This window comes from Manis pentadactyla, chromosome 17 (assembly GCF_030020395.1).
Source record: "Manis pentadactyla isolate mManPen7 chromosome 17, mManPen7.hap1, whole genome shotgun sequence".
NCBI classification, from domain to species: domain Eukaryota; kingdom Metazoa; phylum Chordata; class Mammalia; order Pholidota; family Manidae; genus Manis; species Manis pentadactyla.
Window position 1 is genome coordinate 12,947,255 of NC_080035.1, and position 14,447 is coordinate 12,961,701.

At 42.8% G+C, this 14,447-nt stretch overlaps 1 protein-coding gene across 16 annotated transcripts in view; it reads left to right on the forward strand.

Annotated features, from left to right (window-relative positions):
- Window positions 1-14,447, forward strand: part of ENOX1 (ecto-NOX disulfide-thiol exchanger 1) — a 572,438-nt gene that overhangs the window by 441,698 nt on the left and 116,293 nt on the right. The gene's annotated exons all lie outside the window — the stretch shown is intronic.

The window sequence follows — 14,447 nt, forward strand, 5'->3', positions numbered from 1 at the left end:
GAATACCAGGCGGGCCGCCAGGGCAGGGCAACCAGACGCATCCGTGCCTGCTGGACCCACCACAGTTCACACCACACCCAGAGGGCAGCCACTCATCCCCAAGGGCTGTGCACAGACCCGCCTGTCCTCCTACTGACAGTAGGAAGCAGACCCCAAACACATTGTCCCTGGGCTCTGTTTGGGAAGAAGGTAACATCCGAAAAACAACTCCTCAGGATCCTTAATTTGAGGTGAGCTTTGTCTGTCAACACAGGCAAATCAGGGATAGAGATTTTTTTACTAATATTTTTCCTCCTTTCTTCATTTGGAAAGCAAATTGCCTTTACTACTTAATGCTGGTGATTTTCCAGACCCTAAATTGATGAAGGGTATAAATGGAGCTTTCTTATAGAACAATAGTCAGGGCAATTACCCAGGGCTCTATTCAGAAAAAGGGCATATATTTTTTTACGGGCACTCTGTGTCTGTCATTAACATCACAGTGGCATAATGCATCACAGCTGCTGACGTTCTGTGCTCGGTGAAACCATTGAATGACACCGTAACAATGCTGTGTACCATTCTATACCAGGTGCAGGGTGCCACACAGGAGCGGGACATACACAATTTACATGATCGTTCTGAGAATAAGTATTATTTTCCATGATATAATGTGCCAAAATGCCTATCAACTCTTTCATCAGTGTAGACCCAAGAGCTAATGTAGCTGTTAGGATGGGAAGAGAGAGCAGCATGAAAAACCAGGATCTTAAGTGTAAACATGTATTGTATGACTTTGTTGTCAAAAGACAGTTTTTACAGTGGTGTAAAATATCATGTAAGAAACTCCAGATGACAAATGCAGATAAGTGACAAAATATCCAATACGAGACCAACCTGGGCCACATATCTGTGTAGAAAAGGCATAGGAAAAGTGGAACTCCTCTATCTCACATGGACCGTTATCAGACCACCTTGCCCAGGTCGCCCAGTCTTGAGGAATGGCCCTTTACCCCTGTGTGTGTCCAGCAGTTCTGAAGTTAGGGTTACTAGGGGTAGGATAAAGAACACTAAAAGTTGATACCACTCTTTAAAATAGGGAAGCAAAAATGGTTTTGTAGGTAGGGAGAGGTAAGGGTGGATTGGTAATGGAGAAAAGGAAGAGAAGGAAAGGTCACAACTCTAATAATACAATTCCTGCAAAGTTACGGCAGGAGGCCAAATGCCTGAACAGGAGCACAATTACAGACTACCTTTTGCTCACTAGCTACAATTCTAAATAAACTCACATTCCTCCTCAGTTTACAGCCCCACCTGGCAGGGAAGACTCAACCCTTGACTCTTTTTAAAAGGTAGTTCTTTGAATAGATATTGCCAAAGTACACTGAATTCCTTCCCTAATCTCAATGTGTGGCTGCCATCCTGTCTTTGTTGTTAGAGTCAAGGTGAGTCTTCCCTGCCAGGTGGGGCTGTAAACTGCCGAAGAATGTGAGTTTACTTAGAATTGTTGCTAGTGAGCAAAAAGTACTCTGTAAATTAGATTAGGGGAGGAATTTTGTGTGCTTTGGCTATATCTATTCAAAGAACCACCTTTTAAAAAGATGCCTGGATTATGTGGCTGAAAGAATGTGAGGTGTCTAACATTATATACATATAAACTGCCCTGGGTTTGAAATATTGAGAGAGAAACGAAGTCTAGAGTGTGGGGATCCAAACGTCAGCATTTTATTACTGCTAAAAGCTGATCTGGAGAAGGAGGTTGGGACCTGCAGCCCTCAGGGCTTCCGAGTGCTGGTCCTCGGGGTTGAGCATCTGGCCGCAAGTTTGCCCGCCTGCCTGGGGCCCTCAGCGTGCAGAGCAGCCGGGAGGGAGCGCCCTGTACAGGTAGGCTGGCGCGCTCCTCCCTGGAAAGCGGAGCAGGAAGGGCTGCAGCGGGACCAGGAGTTTGGGAGGATGCTCCCACCTCAGGGTAACCCGGGAGTGGCCGTGACTCTCAGGGATGCCTCTCAGGCACCTCAACTATGAAATATCAAAAACTGACTTCTTCCTTTTGATCTTCAAACCTGTTCCTGTTCAGTTTTTCCTTCTTTAGTAAATTCTCAGACAAAAGTCTTGTAAGTAATTTTTACACCCACCATCTCCCACCACCAGAGCCCACAGCTAGGCCATCAGGAAATTGTTATTTTAGCATTGAAAACTGACTACTTTTCTTCATTTTTTTAATGGCCACCGTTCACGGGCAGACTGCCTGAACTGGGATGATAGCCTGCTGTGTCAGTTAGATATGGTGTCCACCTGTGAGTAACAGAAAACCCTTCCAAACTTTGTCCTAAACAAATCGGTTTTTTTATTTTCACACACAGTAAAATCCAGATTTAGGTGTTTGTTGTTGGCACTGGGTCAGTGGTTCAAGGCTGTCAGGCCTGAGGTTCCTATAATGCTATTAGACTTTCCTAGATGGTTGTCGAAGATGACTGCTGTCGCTCCTACCATCACATCCTTTTTTACAGGCAGGAGTCACACAAGAAAAAAAAAAGTAAAAAAAGCCGATGGGGTGTAGCTTTAGTGCAAGAAAGCAAGACTTAACCAAAGATCCCCAACAGATTTCCCCTTACATCTTTTTGTGCAGTTACCACATGTGGTCATGCCTAATTACAAGGCAAATGGGAAAACACTTTTTGACTGGACCTATTGCTCTCCAAAATAGACCTGGAGTCCTCGTAGTAGGGAAGTAGGGGAGAATGGCTACTGGGAGGCATTTTGCAGTTTCTGTCATACATGTTCCCTTCTTTCCCACTTCTATTACTGTTCAGTCTGTTTTTCACACATCATCTAATATAGTTCAGTCCATATCTTCCCCACTGCAATCCTTTAAGTAGCTTCCCATTGCATTTAAGATAATAGTCACTTTCCCTGGCCTCCAAAGCTCTCCAGGCCTGTCTTTCCCCTGGCAGTTTCCCTGGACTTGCTATGCATCGTTCCCGTCGGCCCCCTTCCTACTGAGCCTCCCACCTCCCAGCCAGGGCACATCTGTCCCTCTGTCTGATGTGCTCGGCCCCTCACCCTCAGCATGCCGGGATCCTCTTCATCTTTCAGGTCTTGGCTGAGAGGCCACCCCTCTGGAGAGGCCTTCTTGAACCACCCTCTCCTGGTAGGCCTACCATCACTGCATCCTATTAGGTCCTTTGGAACACTTAACCAAACTTTCTAATGATTTAATGGTTTCTCTGCTTTTGATTATTGTAACAAGCATCATAAGGATAGGACATGTCTCTCTCAGTCATCGATACATAGCAAATGTCTGGAACATGGAGATGTGTGAGTGACAAATACTCGATGAGGAGTGAATGAGTGAGTAAATTGGAAGGAAGGCAGGAAGGCAGCCTGGAACAGTGTGCTCAGAAGTCCCCAGGGACCTCGTGACATAGTTTGGCTTTGGTGTGGGCACTGTCCATGGAGAATGGGGTTTCAGCTTCCATGTGTAACCAAGCAAATCAAAAACAGAGCTCACTGGCTATGCTTTCATTGGAGATCCCTGTACTTTACCTTCTTGGTTGCAGGCTCAAGTGGGATGTATTGAGAGGATCAGGGTAAAAGAGTCAACAGAAAAATTCATGTTGACACTCTGCAATTGTAACTGTCCAACAACCTGCACATTTCCCATGTTCCTATTACTATTTGGGACACCCCCACCCCCCCATCCCCACCTTAGTCCTAGAATTTGTTTCTGGAAGTATTTCAGCAACCAACAGATACCAACAGAAATTGTGAAAATCTGGTGGATCTTGACAGCCTGCAGTGCTGACTGAGGATACACATCCCAGCCATGGAGCGCCTGAGGGGCCTTGTGTGAGCCCCTGACAGCTAAGACCCATCAGGATGAGCTGAAGAGGGGCGATACCTGAACTGTGAACCTGAGCTTGAATTAGGCCTTTGAGGTAGAACAGGAAGATTGCACATTTCACGGAGCAGCTTCAGAATTTTCCATTCTTTTTTATGTCTTTTTACAAAGATGACTACTCCCCAGATGTAAAGGGGAATAAATCCTAACATTCATCATGAAAATATTAGTAGTAACCTGGCTAATCTGCTAGGTGTGTGCACATTTCATCATCCTTTGAATTTTACATGTATCTCACTGTTTGATAAAATGATGTTTGTCTCAGCCACATTTTCTGCTTTCTGCAGCCCAGTTCAGTGTGGTGGGATGAATTTGGTATCAGTACATAGGGCTGCTTCCAAAATAATAAGCTCTGAAGTCCACAGTGATTGACACACTTGCTGTTTTTTCCAAAAGAAGAACTAGGCATATGCCCGTGGATCTGCATTCATATTCCTGGCAAACACCACAGGAATCGCATTTTGCCTTTCTCATTTAGAATTTGATTAGGATTGTTAAGCACTAAAATTCAAAAGTGGCATCTCAGCTTTTTCTTCTTCTAAGAGGCAGGCAATTTCCTGGTTATTTGTCAGTAGACCTGTGCGCTCCTCCCCCACCCCATTGAAAAGATCGCCACGGCACCTGTGTCCTTCCCCATAGTGTTCGGGGGTGGCCTCTCCTTTAGAGGCAGTTTGGAAGCAGGTGTATTGATGAAGTAGCTTAATACAGCAAGTCAGGCTGGCCTGGTGTCTTGACGGAGGGCTCATTTCACAGCCTCCCGGGAAGTGCAGGCACATTGCAAAGATCTAAGCACAATAAAAGTGTGGGTTCCTGTACAGATTTTGCTAGAAACAGTTGGTGGCACAGGGGAAGGGGGATTTCATTATTCGTCCTGAAGCCGGACTACATGTCCTCGCCTTACCTGCCATATTTGTCCTCGCTCTCATCATTGAGCAAATAGCATTTGCTCACAGGGAAAAAAATCAAAAGCCATTAAAAACAATATAAGGGAAAAGTTGTGATTTATTTCAACTCTACCTCAAGGTCCAGCAGTAACCTTCTGGCTTTGCTGGTGTTCAGTCTGCCAACATTTAAGTTCAACCTTTTTCGTATCTCTGGCCTTCACTGCAGGACCAGCTATTAAATAGAATCAAATTGTCATTTTTCCATCTGAGCCTTGGCTTAAAACATCAAGGGGCAGCAGCAGGCCCCAGCCACAGGTGTGGAGAGTACAGCACCCATTCAGTTCTATTTGGGATCATTTTTTACTTCTGACCACAGATGTGCAATTGTCAAAGATGGTAGATGAGGACACCGTCTATCTTGATGTGGCACCTGGGGCTTTCTCTTCTTCTCTGGGCCAGCTGGATCTAAGATGTCACTTGCTAGATATAGAAGGAGAAAATATTTTCAGTCCAGGTGAATCATTTCCTTCTTATGTCTCCTTATCCTTTATCATCCTTGACTCATGTTTATGTCATTTCTTCACCAACATTTGGAATTAACTCCCCAAGTTTCCCAACTGAGCAACTTTGGGTTTTGATCTTTACTTTTTCAAAGTGTGCATTCATAGGAACTCCCCATAGCCTGCCCACGTTCAGTCTTTCAGTTAGGAGCAAAGCTTGTCATTTCAAAAGCTCAGAGAGGAGCTGTTTATAAAGTTGCAGGAGCATGTACCGCAGCATTCAATTATTAATATGCATGCCAAGATGATCAATTGTGCATGCCTTGTTACAACACACACACAGCTAATGAAAATTTAAACACTCCATGATATTCCCACTTTGGTGTTTCCCAACATACTTCCTGGTGTGAGAGAAGAGAGAAAAAGGAGCAAAGTGGGGAAAAAAGCAATGGGAAAGCCGATGGTACTGGACAAGGTTTTATTAATATTCATTTAAGAACCCACACCATAAATACAATAAGCAGGACTCATAAGCAGAAACTGCAGAATGTCAGAGCTAGAAGAGACCTGAGCGACTCATCAGCCCAAACCCTCTCATTTTATAGAGGAGGAAAGCGGGTCCGACATGAAAAGCCTTGGTCCTTAGCAATGTATGGGTGCACTGAGAACCCAAGACTCCTGGCTCCTTGCACACTTTGCTGTCTACTATTGTGTGTATGTGTGTGTGTTTACGAAAAGGATCGGAGGAGGATGTTATCACTGTAAATTTATGACTTCCAGGTGGAGTTGAAAAAATGTGCTGACATTACATTGACTATAAATGCTGCTATCTGGTTGGAAAATGAAACATTTGCCTCTAGCAGGTACCCTTCTTTCCACCTCCACACTCGTGCTTCTGCACCATCCCTGCCTGAGTGTCCCCCTCCTCCCCGGGGTGGAATCAAAGCCCAGCTCCTATCGCACTTCCTCCGGAAAACCTTGTTGATCTTCCATTACTCGTTACCACCTCTCACTCTCCTACCTTCTGCAGCCCTTGTTAGCACTACTTGAGTATTTAATTATTTTCTAACTCTTTTAACATCAGGTTTGGGGGTTTTTGTTTGTTTTCCTCTAGCAATATTGTAAGCCTAACAGAGACAGAGGTCATTTATTGTTCTCTTTTGCCACCTCAATACAGCACTCCTGCATCTGGCATAATTCTTGTAAGACCCCAGTTACGAGTATCGGTTGCTGATCAAATAGAATAGATAGAAATGAAGGTGGTATTGGAAATTGGGCTGGAACCTATTAACTGCAAAACATGTTCTAAATGTACTTTTTTAAAAACAGTGATCTCAGTTGGCTTTGCTGTATCTACTGTGCCATTCTCCTCCAAGTAGAATATGTAGAATATACTTTGGTTGGGAATTTTACAGAAGTATTATTACAGTACTGCTCTTGATATTTTTTAAACCTGGAGACTGGAAAGGTTTGAACTATCATGTAAGTTTGTTGTATACATTTATGATAGAAAAATGGCATCAACCTTACCTTAGATCTTGAAAACAGCAAATGGTGGAAGAACTTTCACTAGGCATGAAGAGATCCTGGTTCTAATCCTAGCCCAACCATTAATCAGCCAGGTGACTTTCAGGAAGTCTGTTGAACACAGAGGTTCAGTTTTCTCATCTCTATAGTGAAAGGGTTTGATTTGACAGTCTGATAAGGTCCATTCCACTCAAAAAAGTCTGAAGTCCTTGTATGAGTGGCGTGGACCCTTCAACACCTCAGGCTGTCTAAACACAGCCAGTATGTCAAAGCTCCTGAGCTGGCCACCCAACAGAGGGTCAACTATTCCTCTCTACACACATCCTGCTTCCACCTTGCTGGGAGGGTGCATCTGCTGGGAAACACTGTGAATTTTAAGCCATCCTTGAACCCTGAGAATGTGTGTAGGGGGCACATTGGTGATGAGGCCAAGTGGTCAGAATTCCTGCAGAGAGGCTTGACCTGCTCTGGCCTTAATACTTTTTCATGTCCTCATCTATGTCCTTAGCTAAAATCATAAAAGCCTCAGTGTTTGAATGAATGATGAAATTCATCCACAATTACTTACTGGGTCCCTATTTAGCACCAGGTGGCGCACTGAGTGCCAGAGGGAAACGTGAGGGCTCTCCGACCTCCGTGTTTACTGTGACCCCCTTTCAGGCACATTGCTGTCCTTGTCCACATTTCTTCTGCCTGAAAAGCTCTTTCTGAAATCATTTACTCCTTAAAATCACCTCAGCTAAACTTTTTTCTTTTTTTAATTTCTGCCAAGGGAAATTTGGCTCCTACATCCCTGCTGTTGTAAACAAAATTTTATGACGTGTTAAAATGTTTTTCTGAGTCTGAGGTCATCATTGCTATCATTCATCCATGGGAAAAAAAATTCCCCATAACTACGTTAGCAACTTGACAACTTTTCTGTTTCTCCTCAAAATTATGCTAATAGCAATATTTGTCAATGTTTTAAGCACTGGAAACATTATTTTCATTAAAAAGTACTCTTTGCTTTCAGGGAAAATTGTCCAGAGAAAATATTTTTGATAAAAACTTTCAAATCAAGCATAAGTGTAGAATTTTGTATCCTTCACAGCGCCCCAGAGCTGACAGTCCTGGGTGCTGGGAGGCTGCTGGACTGGAGCCGAGCCTCCCTTTGATTTCTCTCCTTTCAGTCTCCCTGAAAATACATGTACTGAGCCAAGTCATACCAAGTAGGATCAATGGTAAAAAAATTTTTAATGATAGCAAAATATGACAGAGAAACTAAGTCTTCCACTCTGGAACAATAAGAATCAGAGAAGGCTATATTTCCAAAACTAACATAGTACATGTTGACTGAAACACAGCACTTCAGGAAAAAAGAGAACTTTGGGGAGCTAATGAAAACCCTGCTGCCGTGATATAAATGAGCCCAGTTATAGGGACTGGAAAAGAAGCCCCTGCCAAATGTACAGGGAAGTTGGGGGAAGGGGGAGGTTAGACTGTGAGGAAACGCCTCTGAGCTACTTTGGAAAGAATCCACATGCAAAAAACCAAAAAAAATCCCCAAACCTTTTTAAAGCCAGGACACTTTCAGCCTAGTTCTGAGGAAAAATGAGGCGTCGGTAAAATTACATCAAGGCAGAGATGGTGTGCTCTTGACTCTTTGTGCATCAAAAAGGAGTACAACTTAGTGTTCATGCCCAGACAAAAGAAAACTGTGCCCAGGGAGAATCATAGAAGAGCAGCCACAAAGTGAGAGGATTTCTATTTAAGGAGAAAAGCTGCTTAGATACGTAGGCTCCTTCTCTAGCAGCATGTTTGTATGATTGACACACAAAGCCAAAAATATTTACTATCTGTTCCTTTGCAGAAAAAGCTTGCTGACCCCTGGTCTGTGGGATCACAGAGATAGAAAGGATTTTCAGGATTGACTAGTCCATTCCCCTTTGCCTTGAGATTCAAGCAGGTAGAGGTTTTCTTCAGGCCACACGGCTGCTTAGTGGTGCGGCTGAGACTTTAGTAACCCAGGCTTGCTCACTCCCCCTTCCCTCCCATGTGCAGCCCTAGGGACAGAGTTTGATTCCTAAAAGCATTCCCTGAGCCCCACCTCCTGAGGCTTATTTTGTTTTTTATTCAACAACAGTGATAAAAGTAGGCCAGAATAGAGTTCAGATTCACGTGTGTGCTGAGGGCACACGTGGAAAGGAGTGAGTTCCCATCTGGGAGACTCAGAAGTAGGAAGGAGTCGGGTCCTTTTCCCAGACACTGATCCTTCTTCGCTATCTGAACTCAGATTCAGAGAGAGGTCAGTGCAGCTTCCTACCCCATCACATCCTAAAATATTTGACTTTTTTGCTCTAGAAAATTCTACTTACCTTAAAGTGTCAGCCAAGGGATCATTAAGGCCTTCCTTGCGTCCTTCAGCACAGTCTACAAGTCCCACATCATGCTGTGGCTCAGCCGTGAACAAGGCTGTCTCCCCCAGGGGCCGCGAGGACCGGCAGTGCGTCTGGATCTTTGTGTCTCCAACACGTGGTTTCCTGTCTGACATATCGCACTCCACAGCGCTCATAAGACTTTGGCCCACAGCATAAACACGTATGAAATGGGTAGAATACATGGTTTGAAGTTAGGCAGACGCAATTTCCATTCCGAACTTCACCATTTGCCAAGTATGACCCTGGAGTCATATACTTTCACTAAGTAATTCTGCCTCTCTGCAAATTTCAGTTTCTTCATCAGTGAAATGGCCAAAACCAAAGCACCTGCCTCAGAAGGCTGTTGGGAAATTTGAATGAGATGATGTTTTAAATCAGAGATTCTCAAACTTCAGCACACATTGGAAAGACCTGGAGAGCTTGTTGAAACAGTCTGCTGCACTGGGGGGTCCCCCAAGCTGGAGTGTGGGGAGGGGAGATGGGTAAAGGTAGTCAAAAGGTACAAACTTCCAGTCACAAGTAAGTGCTGGGATGTAATGTACAGCATGGTGACTATAGTTAACCATACAGTATTGCATATTTGAAAGTTGCTACAAGAGTAAATCTTAAAAGTTCTCATCAAAAGAAAAAATATTGTAAATGTGAGGGGGTGAATGTTAATTAAACCTATTGTGATGATCGTTTTGCCATATATACATGTGTCAAATTATTATATTTTACACCTAACACTTACTTAAACAATGCCGTATGCTAATTATATCTCGGTGAAACTGGAAAAATGTAAAAACAGAAAAACAGTGTCTGCTAGGCCCCACCCTCAGAGTCTCTAATCAGTTAGGTCTGGAGGCTGACCATTTGCATTCTAATAAGCTCCCAAGTAATGCCAATGATGTTGGTCCAGGAACCACACTTTGAAAAACAGCATTTCAAATCATCGAGCATAGTGCCTGGTAAATCTGAGTAATTAGAAGTAGCCAACTACAGTTGCATGATTTCATAGCACCTTTAGTGGAGTTAGTAGTGACTGAGAGGAAAGCAGGGTTTTGAAGGTCACAAAGGAGAAGAGACACCCAGAAAGTAGGTCTTTCCCCTTCCAGATGGATGAGCACTCTTTGCAATGAGTCAGCTACTGATAAAAGGGTATCTTTGATGAGTCTGTGGGGTTTTTTTCTATGATTCATAATGGAAACTGCAACTGTAGATAGCTCAAGTTCAGAGAATTGGTTATATCATGTAATTCATGCCTTTTCTCATCTATCAGCAAAAATTAAACGATTACTAACTGTTGACAAGGGATAGAGAAACAATCTAAAAAATTCTTAGTGGGCATTAAATTGGAGTGCATTCTGGCAATAGCTCTCAAAAATTAAAAACAGATACTCTTATCTATCTTTTCTGCTGCTTTATAAGAATTTCTTATAAAGGTATTTATATAAGAACATCAAGAGTTATGTCTGAAGATGTTTACTGCAGCCTTATTAATACAGGCATACCTCAGAGTTATTGCAGGTTTGGGGTTCCAGACCCCAGCAAAAAAATGGCTATCACAATAAAGTGTGCAAAATGAAGTTTTTGGTTTCCCAGTGCATATAAAAGTTATGTTTACACCATACTGTATTCTATTAAGTATGCAATAGCATTGTATCTAAAAAGGCAATGTACATATCTTAATTTAAAAATATCCTATTGCTAAAAAATGCTAACCATCAACTGAGCTCTCACAGAATTGTAATGTTTTTGCTGGTAGAGGATCTTGCCTTGAGACTGATGGCTGCTGACTAATCAGGGTGTGGTTGCGGAAGGTTGGGGTGGCCATGGAAATTTCTTACAACAGGACAACAATAAAGTTTGTCACATCAATTAACTCTTTTTTTCACTTGAACACTTAGAGGCCATTGTAGGGCTACTAATTGGCTTAATTTCAATATTGTTGTATTTCAGGGAATAGGAAGACCCAAGGAGAAGGACAGAGATGGGGGAATGGCTAGTCAGTGGGGCAGTCAGAACATACACAACATTTACTGATTAAGTTTATCATCTTCTGGGGGCACCGTTTGCGATGCTCCGGAACGATTATAGTAGTAACGTCAAAGACCACTGACTGCAGGCCACCAGAACAAATCAAATAATGAAAAAGTTTGAAACATTGTGAGAATTACCAACATGTGACACAGAGACATGAAGTGAGCAAATGCTGTTGGAGAATAGCACCTACAGACTTGCTTGACACGAGGTTGACACAACTTTGAATTTGTAAAAAAAAATGCAGTTTCTGCAAAGCGCAATAAAGTGAAGTGCAATAAAATGAGGTGTGCCTGTAGTATCCATATGAATAGATTTCTGGATTTCTGAGATGAGTTGAGTGAAAATGAGCAAGGGTATAGCACTTCGTATAAGTAAAAAAAAGGTTAACATGTCAAAATGGACACAGTGTGTACTATATGCATGCCTGTTTCTCTGAATGGAAATGCTAGCATCCATCACTGTGGTTACCTATAAAGAGAGAAACTGGATAGGAGGCAGTCAGGATGAGAAGGTAAGATTTTATTTTTAATTTTGTTCCTTTTTTCTTATATGCATGTATTACTTTTATTTGTAAGTATAAGAGATAAGGCAAGGGGATTTATTGGATTTTAAAAGCCTAATAAATACTATAAATTGTGAGGAATCATTAAAATGATATATTCTTATGGTTTTTTGTTCTGTTGCTCTCCAAAATATTTGAATATATGCATTAATAAGGGGATCTACAGTTCCCTGGGATGTTACGGGATTTATAGAAAGCTTAAAAAGTCGCTGTCTGCCTAATATTTTACCACTTATTTGAACAATGTCACCCTATCCTGTATGTTTGAAATTTGCTAAAAACATCCTATTTCTTTTTGTGTAATTTGATCAGCACATTTCATTTCCTTTCTATCCCCACTCCATTCCTCAAAAGAACCAAATACCTGGCTTCATCTAGGCAGGAGGTTCAGAAACACGATGCCTGCTGGTGGTGTTTTGGCCTCAGGTTTAACAGGGCTGTAATGGATTCACAATGTCACGCAGCAATGCTTTTTACTCATCTCAGTAAAAGCCCACAATGCCTTTTTTCCTCCTCAAATTGAAATTCAGTCCATGCCTCCTTAACATATGGGTTTGACCATGTTAATTCTTTATTTCCTGGGCTTTGTGCCAAGCTGACTGGCAGGCGCCTCTGCACCCAGGACCCAGCGAACACACAGGAATCTCTCTGGGAATCTCTTAGCAGCTTCCCCTGTCCATGTCTGACACTAAACTGCTCCTCCCTCTGGCTTTGTCTGGTTCTCTGGATGTCCTGAGGGCCTAGCTCACTACATTCCCTCCTTATAATTCTTCAATCCAGGGCCAAGGCTCAATTCCACTCTAATTTTTAGAATTTAAAAACAACAATAACAAGCTAGGGCCAGGGAGGTCAACTGTTTTGTTTGTTACATGCCTTTGAAAATCTCTTGTGAGTTATTATTCATAGAGGATTTAGAAAAATGTTATCCCTTAAGGGAAAATAAAATTTCCTCTGAACCCGACAGAGTTAAGGCTCTATTGTGAGCCCAGATAACATTAAGAACAAAAACTAAGCTTGGGAGGTTTGTTTGAGGTGCTGTATTTAGGCAGGTGGACTGCCTGTGAGGACTTAATCAGTTTCTCCAGGTATTTGGGACACTACATGGATTTAAGGCTCCTTCACAGCTGTTCAGTTGGAACAAAAGATGCAGGAGGTGCTGGGACCATGAGGAGAGTGTGGTCAGGAGGGCGTGAAGGAGAAGGGCTGTGTCTGTGTTTTGGGGCTTTGTGCTGGGAGCCCTGCTCCTTCCCAGAAGGCTTGTTTAAATGTGCTCTGTTCCTGGCTAAACGAATGTCCTGTTCTGAGCCTGCCTTCCCTGAGAAGGTGGAAGACAAGTGCTTCTCAAGATAATTTATAAAGTTCTTACTCAAGGAAGAAGTATGTTCTAAACATTCTGAGGTTGGGGAAGTACCAAAAACAAGAAAATGTTGCTAAATTACTTAGTCTTGTGGTTTTTTTTTTTAATTCTGAGGAATATATGCCCATGTGTGGTGGGTGTACGTGCCTCCCCACACATGCGTAAGATAACGAATAATCACTAGTGGGGGCTTGTGGGTAAAATTGCAATATTTCCAGAATCTCTCACCTGGCCATATCAATAGGTGTTTCCAAGGGGTTGAGAGAAGTAATCCATCTCCATATCAGTAGTTAATTACAAGGGCGAGCAAGGGCTTATCTGGACCAGTGAGGTTGGGAGGGGCCTCTTTTCTGCAGCTGGGTCGAGAGAAATGCGGGATGACTGCTTGTATGAAATAAACGGGTTTCTCCCACTTTATTTCTCCCTTTGACTGATTTTGGTTTTAAAGGTATTTTGCCCCGGGATTTTCCCCCTGGAGTTACAGGGCTTAAGTAAGCAAGGAGGGCATCAGACTGTGGTAGTTCTAATGCCACGGTGGCCCACATAAGCAAACCAAATCGAAGCCTGCAAATGCCTCCAGGTTAAAAAACCAGAACCCAAGGACACCAGTCACAAACAGCCAGCTAGGCTTTAAGCTATGGCCTAGTCATAATTTCCTTGCTTTGCTCCTGCCTTTTCTCTGGAAAAGCCTGTCCCCAGCTCCTGTCAGGGGAGCGCTCTGAACCACCTCCAATCTGGTGCTGCTTGATTCGATCAGTGTTTGCTCAAACTCTTGAAATTTTTAATATGCCTCAGTTTGTCTGTTAACAGAGTTTTGCACCAGCAAAAAATACTCAGTGATTTCATTGAAGCTCTATTTATCCTTCCCTTATGTTCATTTGTACCTGCCGGGGATGTATACTAGGACCCTATTATGACATCTAAAACTGACATCCAAGCTTATTTGTGAAGAACCCAACCTCTTGTAATTTTTTCGTGATTCTCAACCTAATTTAGTCAAACCACTTAAAACATCAGATTTGGGAGGAAAGATTTAAAAGCCATGAAGAGTAAATTTAAATTTTCTGACTGAGAGCTCTTTCTGCTGCTAATACTTCCCCAGCGTTTAAGCGTATAATGAGAGAGGCTTGTGCAGGGCTTTCGGCCGCCCCTTTGCAGGCCACTTGGGTTGCTGAAGGCACCATGGGGGATTGATTGAAATTTGTTCTGCCTGCTGTGGAACTTCCGTAAGCTAGCTTTCTGGGCAAATGCCCTCTTGTTTACTATGTGTCTCTTCTCTGAGCTTTTAAATAGAG